This window comes from Pyrus communis, chromosome 6, assembly GCF_041283825.1.
Source record: "Pyrus communis isolate YQ-2024b chromosome 6, ASM4128382v1, whole genome shotgun sequence".
NCBI lineage: Eukaryota > Viridiplantae > Streptophyta > Magnoliopsida > Rosales > Rosaceae > Pyrus > Pyrus communis.
In genome coordinates, this window is record NC_142570.1 from 17,892,575 (window position 1) to 17,901,334 (window position 8,760).

General features: G+C 37.9%; 1 pseudogene; it reads right to left on the reverse strand.

Annotated features, from left to right (window-relative positions):
* Positions 1-523: 523 nt before the first annotated feature.
* LOC137709979 (uncharacterized) lies at positions 524-2,906 on the reverse strand (annotated as a pseudogene).
* Between the last annotated feature and the right edge of the window lie 5,854 nt (positions 2,907-8,760).

Below are 8,760 nucleotides of genomic sequence, written 5' to 3' on the forward strand. Positions count from 1 at the left end.
GTATATTTTTGGGATTGTGGTGCTTTTAGAAAAGGGAACTTCAATGAAAAATGATTGTCCAAACTTTTACTAACCAAAAACCATTTACTAACTTTATTTAATAAAAATAGCTTAATCTTTATTGAAAAGGAAAAAGACTAGAAAGAACAACCAAACCAATGAAGCCTCACGTGCAAAATAAGAAATTCCTTTTCCATCCATGCCCCTGACTTCTGTCAGCCCACTATTGTTAGAATTAAACTTTCATTTATTTACAAATAGGACATTGCCTCATTAAGGCCCAAGAACCACATAAAAATTTAAAATAATATTAACATTTTCTAGAGGACTCGTCAAAATAAAAAATAAAAAAACAAAAAAAAAAAAAAATAAATAAATAAAACCTTTTGCTGGAGGATACCAATTAACCCCCAACATAATTAATTATCTCCAATTCCTCGTCTCACCTCCCAATCAGTGGCGGAGCCAAGAATTTAAGACAATGGGGTCAAAAAATAGCTTTCAAAAATCGATATACTTTCATTTATAATTGTCCACGACGTGTTCTCATATTTTGAAAATATCGTATTACAACATCATTATTAATAGAATCATATACCTCTTTCTCAATGTATACAACCAAACTATCATTCAACCATTGATCACCCATCCTACTACGATGTGGATTCTTCACAATTTTCATGACCGAAAAAGCTCTTTCAACTAAAGCAGTCGCAACAGGTAAAATCAATGCTAATTTCACTAGCAAGTACACCAAGGGATACTGTCTATCCCTCTTTGTCTCCACCAACTTTTGTGCAAGGCTATTAATTCCTTTCAACGCAGAAAATTCATTATGCAAACGCATATCAAAAATATAATTCTTCAGTTCATCTTCAAGAAGTGTGAGCTCCATATCAGAAAAATCTTTTGGATAAAATTGGGTAAGACAAACTAACTTTTCAATGTCAAAAACTGAGAATGAGTCATCTGGGCTTAAGCATGCTACACAAAGAAGCAACTCTGTACTTGTCTCATTAAAACGACTATTCAACTCTTGAAGTTGCTTATCAATAACATCGAGATCAACATGGTAGTGATGAAGGTTTGTCAAATTTTCAACTCTATGCCGTGACCTCCCTCAAGCTACAAAGATATCATTCATATCAGGAATATCAATATCATGCTTGCCACAAAAAGAAGAAACTTTATCAAGCCAAGCATCCCATCCATTAGCCCTCATTGCTTGTAGTTGTTGCTTACATGCTTTGACTAAGCCATAGCACTCACTATATCAAGATCTTTCTTTTGCAATGCATGTGACAACACATTTGTGATTCCCAATATTTCTTTCATCAAAAAAAGACTAGAGACAAAATCAAAAGATTGCAAAAGATTCAACAAAATATCCGCTTCACCTCTTTGATCAAGACTTACACCATCATCTACAATCATCTCAAGCACCTCAATTACAGAAGAGAACATATTAATCAAGCTTACTAAGGTACCATAGTGTGAGCCCCAACGTGTATCACTTGCACGTTTAAGACTAGTTTCTTGGTTCAAGCCTTGCCCACTTAGAAGCTCATATTTTTGAATAGCTTCCATAACTTTGGCTTGTTGTCTTTCTCTAACCATGTCTTGACATTTACATGATGCTCCGACAATAGTAACAACTTTATTAACCATGCAGAAAAAAGAGCCAATTTGAATATGATTTTTTGCCACGGCTACAAGAGCAAGTTGAAGTTGATGTGCAAAGCAATGAATATAAAATGCATTTTCATTTTCTTTCAAAATAAGTGTCTTAAGGCCATTAAACTCACCTTGCATACTGCTAGCCCCATCATAATCTTGTCCATGCAATCTAGATATGCTTAATCCATTTATAGAGAAGAACTTATCAATTGCCTCTTTAAGTGAAAAAGCAGTGGTATTAGGAACATGCTTTATGCCCATAAATCTTTCAACTACTTGTCCATTCGTATTCACATAGTGAAGTACAACTGCCATTTGCTCCTTGACTAATACATCACGTGATTCATCAACCAAAACAGAAAAGAAAGCAACATCACCAATATCAAACATGATAGCATTGGTGGTTTCACATGCTACTGCATACACAAGATCTTTTTGAATTTCAGGTGACGTTAACTTGAGATTTTCAGGAGCATTTTAAAACACCACATCTTTAATACCCTCATTATGATATGCAAGAAACTTCAAAAGCTCAAGAAAATTACCCTTATTGTTTGAATCTTCACTTTCATCATGACCACGAAAAGCAAGACCTTGTCGCAATAAAAAGCGAATGCAATCAAGTGATGCATTCAAACGAGTGTGATAATCAATACGTGCTTGATCCAACTGCTTGTGGACAATTGTTTTAATATGTTGATTCTGATTCATTAAAGCTTCACAATGAAGTAAAGCTTGGTTGTGAGCACTATTAGGACATCCAACATGAACTCGAAGTCGACATTTTTTCTTCCAATTATGAAACCCCTTGCTAGTAAAATTGTCATTACCTGCTTGCTCCAGAATCTCTAGCTTGAAGAGATAATAGCTTCAACAAAAAACAACATTTTTGGATATGCTATACTTCAACCAAGTAGGAAAGTCATCGAACCATTTCGGATTGAAACGACGTTGTACTCCTGCAAATCACGTATATGGAAGTTGATGGGTTCGAGGTTGAACCAATTCCTTTTGTAAATAAGCTCTTCAGACTTGATCTCTAATATTTGGATCATTTTCTAATATCCAGAGTCAAAGCCCAGGATCTCCTGAAAGATTTGCCAGTATACTTTCTATGTTATTTTCATTTAAACTTTCAGGAATATCCGTTGTAGAGGGTGAGAGGTTATCTTCGGTTGATTTTCTCTTAAAATACATCTCCATAACTGTTTTAAATAATACCAAAAAGAGTCAACAACATAATAAAAATTTGATCAAATTAACAGAAGCAGAGCTCACATAATCATAGACCAATACAAACCCCACAAACCTTAAGATAAACCCCACAATTAATCTGCAGAATCAATTTGCAGTATTAATCTGCAGCATTAATTTGCAGCATCACTCTGCAGAATCAGTTTGCAGCATCACTCTGCATAATTAGTTTCCTATATGCCATGTTGACTTCAAGTACTATATCAATTGAGCATAATTTATGGATTCTTTCAGGTTAGTGTTTATAGTTGTTTATGAAATATATTAAGTCTAATACCCAAACCTCCTCCTTCCCCAATCCATTCTATTATGCAATTCAGATTTCATTTTACATGTGATCGAATTTGTCTTATTCCTTTATTTTCCATTTGATTGCCTTATCTTTTTCCTGCTACAACTTCATCATCGTATGCTAAAATCTTACATTGTTATCATTCATTTTGGTTTAGAATTACAATACAGGAATTAATTGATTCAATTTTTCTTACGATGGTTTCAAATTTCCCACCCCTCTTTCACTCAGATTCTCCCCTCTCCAAATTTAAAAACTCAAACAAATAAATAATGAAATTTCATATTAGAGAAACTTACTAGAGGAAGGACGCCGAGCCGGAAGAACGCAACTTGGAGAACAAGAGAGATCGCAAGGCCGGAAGAACGCACCTGGAGAACAAGAGAGATCACTGGGTTCTGGTGTGTGCTGGGTTCTGGTGTGGACTGGATTATGGGAAAAGTCACTTTTCTGATAGCGTGAGAAATGGGTTTTGGGAAAAGTCACTTTTCTGATAGAAGAGGGCAAGACTGGAAAATTGAAAGTTTATTAAAGGGGTCAAATATTTTTTTATTATCAAATATTTTTTTAAAGGGATAACTTATAAATCTATTGGGGTCAAGGGACCCACCCCCCCCCCCCCCCCCCCCCCCCAAATTGGCTCCGTCACTGCTCCCAATCAAATAAATTAAAAAAAATTAAATTCCTAAAATCACTACAAAATAATGAACTTTAGATTGGAAAATGACATATTATTTCACCGAGTGTATCACATTGCACATGCACTTGTATAGTCCAAACTTCTACAACAAAAGCAAGTTCTTAATTAAGCCACTCATATGTTAACTGAAACAAATCAAATAATTGTTTTTGTTTGGGATTGTTGAACAAAATATTCTATAAGGAAGAGGAAGCCTGCAACAACCTGGAAAAATTAGGACCCTAATCACGTGATGAGCATGTTTTCAATCATGCTGCAATTATCTCTTTTATAATGCAGTTAAACCTTCTTCGTCTTTGCAAATCCAATAGCATAATCAAGAAATAAGATCAATTATTAATCATACTTTGTGTGATCCATGGTGTTATCTGTCGATGCAAATTTCCGCCGTCTTCAATCTTGACGAAAATGCACCTGCAAAACAATCAACACCTTTGATCAAAGACCTAAGCCTCACGTGCCCACGATGTGGTGGGGGAAGGGGGGGTTAGGCCAATGGATCTCCGATACCTAAGTCAGTTTCTCTGAGAGAGTAAAGTGTTTAGGGCTTTTTAGGGGTAGCAAAAGCTTCTGAAAATTAGCAGAATATAAGGTATTTATAAGGATAGGGTCAGGTATGGTGTTAGGATTTTACCCTACATGTGACGGCATCCAATTGGCCAAGGTTTATGGAGAAATATTCTCAAGATATTAAATAGAAATAATATCTTGAGATAATGGAAGGTCGTAGTTGGTGTAGAGGGTTATGGTGTTTCGGTAGTACATCAAGTGTCTATCCGCATCTTCATCTCCTTTGAACAAGGTAAAGTGCGGTGGGCTGAACTTCCGCGGTGGATCCATTTGCTCGATCTCGTCTGTGAATGGTGACCTTCTCAGGTTGGCCATATCTCTACGAAGAGCATTGTCAGTAGTATCAATGCGCTGAAATCTGCGCAACTGCTCTGCTACGAGCCTTTGTACTTCCTTCTGGATTTGAACTTAGTAGGGGCAATAGAGCCTCCAATTGCCCCCGGTGTTAACCTGCTGGTCCATATTGCTCTTCAGCATGTCCTGCTCGTTTATGCCGCGGTTATGGTGCACATAGTTTATTATCTCTTTGTCATGCTCTCGTGCTATCATTTGTCCGTCATGCAGCTGCTTACTCCGGTGCCTCGTAAGAGGATCTCCTTGTGGGCCTAGCCTCGTGTGGATGTTTCTCCTGGAATGTCCTTAGTGCTCATCGGAGTATGGACCCGACCTTGAATGCACAATGACTCATGAGTCGAGTTGGTGATAAGTCTTATTTTGCATGCATGTATAGCTTTCTTATTTGGCGTTTTTGTATTGTTTTTGGATTAAACTAGTTGCATTTTACATTGTTTGGTGTTAGTGTGCAGCCAAGTGTGTAATAAGATCAATTGGAAGGCAAATGAAGGAATGTAGTGCAATTCGGCCATATTGGGTGAATCTAAACAAGGCAAAAAGATTGAAGTCAGATTGAGTGGTTCCAACACCAAAAATATGCATTCACATGCATGTCACAACCTTGGCCGTGTGTTCCCATATCATCCCATCATTTTATGCATTTCTAGCACCAAGTCAGATTGTGCATTCCACTACTTGTCCACCTCCCTCTTGCGCCAAAAACACCCATTTCCATCACTTAATTCATTTCAGCCATTTTGACACCAACAAACACAATCATTCCCTTCCGTGCAGATTCCATGTTTTAACACCCAAAACATCCCTCACATGCATGACTCACCATCTGACCTTACACTCCATTATCTTTCTCCACTTCATATTTGCAGAAATTCACATGCATTGTGATTAAACAAACCACTCCTTGCAACCATCATTTCAGAAATCCAACTCATCCCTTTATCCATGCCGTGTGCCTATTTCACATTTCCAGAATTTGTACAAACAATTCACTTTTGGCAGATTCCACTCACTTGTTGCAGCAAGGACACATGCATTTTGATTAAACAAAACACATACTTGCAGATCTTGTCCATGCCATGCGTCCACTACCTCAGAAACCCATCATTCCAGCTGAATTATGCTCTGCCATCTGAGTTAAACAAATTCCAGATCCAATCTGAATGTTGGGGACACATTCCTTTCTATAAAACAAGTCTCACTTCACCAAGAAGTGGTTCCGCAAGTTTTCCTCTTCATTCAGTCCATTTACACACCCATAACCTCTCCCATTTCACTCCATTCTCTGTCCATTTTCTGTCCCAAGGGCAGAAACCATTCAACCAAGCCATTCTACCTTCATCCGCACCATATTTGGAGAAGCAACACCAAGGAACTCTTCAAGGACTTCAACATCAGTTTTGCTTCAAGGGTTTCTCCTTCTTAATCTTATGTTCACTCATGTTATTTATTTTTATGTTAAACCTTTGTAAACATGAAGTGTAACTAATCTTCCTCTAGGGATTCGATGTAACCTTGCAAAGCTTGCCATGTAATTAAGTTAGAATGCTCAGTTTGTCCATCTATTTCTTGTTTCATTTTCTGTTTTAATGGTGACTTAGTGTGTTGATTTTAATGTTTGATCATCATTTGAATTAATCACAAAGTTGTGTAGCCAAGATTAGAACACACATCATGCATAATCTTGGTAGATATGTGAATGAATGAAGGGAGTGCTTAGCATGCATCCTGCCGAGTTATTCCCTTTGGTTTTATGAAAGTTTCTTGTACATTACATAATCTTGATTATGAACCAAAGTTGCACATCACAATTAGGTTCATGATTAGAGACATTTGATCAAATCCACACATCATATGGTTGATCATATCCAAGTGAAACAAACTCAAGAAATAGGTAGATGAATGAGTACAAACTAACTTGACAAACATGGACTTAGTTGAGCAATGGTGAAACCGAATCCCTAGCTTCATTTCCATTGATACTACCCCATTACATTAGTTGTTGATTCATTTATTTGTGTTTACTTCATTTTCTCATGCTTTCAAGTTACAACAACAAATCTGCCTATTTAGACTAGTTTGATTCATTTCCAAATCTGCCTAGTTTGTTTAGTTTGATTCATTTCTTAGAGTTCTTGCAAAACAAGTAATTACATAGGTCCAATTAGTCCCTGTGGATTCGACACCCTTGCTTATGCCATTATACTAAATATATTCTAGCATTAGGAAGGAAATATACATCAACAGTTGGGAATGAACTCTTCTCTGCACATCTAGGCAGGAGAAGACGTTTCCCCGAGGACCCAAACGAAAGTGCACACTACCCGAACACACAGTTCGTGGCGGGTTGAACGACTTTTTACCGGGATTTCACTGGAATAAGTCACGTTCTTATGCCCTTATCCTGCTTCGGGACACCTCGTCTGGGGCGCTCTGCATCTTGATGTGCTCGAGGAGCGGGTTCACAAAGGTGGTCTGCTGCGTGAGGGTGCTCGTCAAATTGATAACCCGCTAAGGTAGGTGGTGTTCACCATTTAGATAGGAAGAGTCTGGATAATAGGTGTCTCCATGTGTTGTGGAAGTGTAGCGGACTGCAAGTACAAAGTTTAAGCTCAGAGTGGGCATTCATGCAGAAAAGTGAGGTGAAAATAATTTGAATCGATCGCGGGACCTGTGGTCGGAATCTGGATTGCTGAAGATGACCTTGGATTGGATGGGGTCATGGCCAGGTCGTCGAAACGGGTCGCTGGGCAGGGCAACCCAGTTGGGTAGTCAGCACGTGCATAGAGGTGCGCTGGGCTCACGAGTGTGGCGGCTGGCCTTGGGCCTAGGTTGGGCTTTAGGTTGACGCTGCGTTCTGGGCTGCGCTTTGCTCTTCATGGGCTTGGGCTCGGTTGGCAACCAAGTGCGCTCAAGCTACCTCAGCAGCAAGCTGGGTCTGGACTGTTACCGTTTGAGTTGTTGATTGGGCCTCGCCTATCTTGGCTTAAACTACAGTGTTTTCGGCCTTTTAGGCTTGATGCGAGATTTATACGCGCATAAATTAAACCCTCTTTTTATCGATTGTAGTAAGTATGTAAGTAGGGATCGTTCTTAACCGGGGATTAGGAGGGATTGCAAAATCACTTGGAAACTGACTCAAAAACGTAAAATAAAGTTTAAAACACTAAACTAAACTCAAAGAATGTAAAACTAAACACTTAAAACACTAAAACAAACCAAAAGACTCAAAACAGCACCAAAACACTCAAAACTGCCTTAAAAACACAATCTGGGCAGTTTTGAGCACTTTGACTACTTTGGACGAAATTGGGTAATAAATTGATTCAAAACACTTATAAACATAAACTAAGACACTTTCTAACTAAATTGGACAATAAAGTAAAGGGGGATTAAGTTTTGGACGAAATTAAGCTAAATGCACAGATTGCAATTTAAAACAGAATGTAAATATGAAATTGATGGAATTTAATGGATGGGAACCTAGCTAAGGGGATCATCTCCATACATGTTATACTTGCATAATAAAATGATTTCCAATTGCATTTCAATAAACCATGAATGCTCAACACCCCAAGTTAACCGTGATGCACTAATTAACCTTCAAATCTTCCTAACGTTATTGAATTGGATGATGCATGCGACAATTCAAAACATTCCCCACAAGTCCTCAACATGAATGCATAGAAGAGATACAAGCAAGAATCATTAAGCTCTATGAAAATTATAAGTGTTGACGAGGCATTCGTTACTATGGATTGCATGAAACTTATGCCAAGAATTCGTTTAACGCGATTGTTTATAAGCAACCTCCACTACTTGTGAATATAAGTTCGTAACTATTAGGTGAAACTCACTTATATTCTAGCGTCATATTCATGCATGAAAATTAAGCGTGCACTCTCAATTAAACATA